We start from the raw sequence: 677 nt of genomic DNA, 5'->3' as shown, positions 1-677 counted from the left end.
GCCTGGCTCCTTCTGTGCCCGCCCCGCCCCGCCGTGCTCGGCTCCAGCACTGTTGTCCGCTCTGGGAGGTGCGACACCCCGCCGCTTCCTCCCGGGCGGGCGACCTCGCGGCCTTGCCCACGCGCGGGCGGCGTCTCCGTGTGGTTTTCTCGCCTCCTTCGCTCCCGGCGCTTGAACGACCTCGGCGCCCTCTGGCTCTGCTGGGCAGGTTTCCTGGACTCCTAAGTGGGCCTCTTCTCGGGCTGGCTGACAGCCTCCTGTGGGCCAGCTTTGCAAGGCCCAACCAAGGGGTGACTTGTGTGGCCTTCAAGGTGGAGCAGGTCCCCTGCGTGGGAACTGCGCTGAGCCTGTGCCCGGTGACGGGCTCTGGCTGGTGCTTTGTATCTGCCGTGACTTGAGTCCTGCTGGGTAAGTGTGCAGAGTGAACTCCGTGCGGTGTTTGCTGGGTAAGTGTGCAGAGTGAACTCCGCGCGGTGTTTGCTGGGTAAGTGTGCAGAGTGAACTCCGCGCGGTGTTTGATAGTTCTCGGCTTGTTGGATTTTTGCCCCCGATCCTGAATGCCACTTCCGCTTTCCTGTCGGGCTGGGTGGAAGCTTGACTTGCTGGTATCGGTAGTGTTGTGATGTCGCCTGCTCAGAAAAGCAATGACAATAAAGTTTTCTATCGAAGAGACTGCA

This window comes from Oryctolagus cuniculus, chromosome 11, assembly GCF_964237555.1.
Source record: "Oryctolagus cuniculus chromosome 11, mOryCun1.1, whole genome shotgun sequence".
NCBI classification, from domain to species: Eukaryota; Metazoa; Chordata; class Mammalia; order Lagomorpha; family Leporidae; genus Oryctolagus; species Oryctolagus cuniculus.
This window is presented reverse-complemented; position numbering follows the sequence as displayed.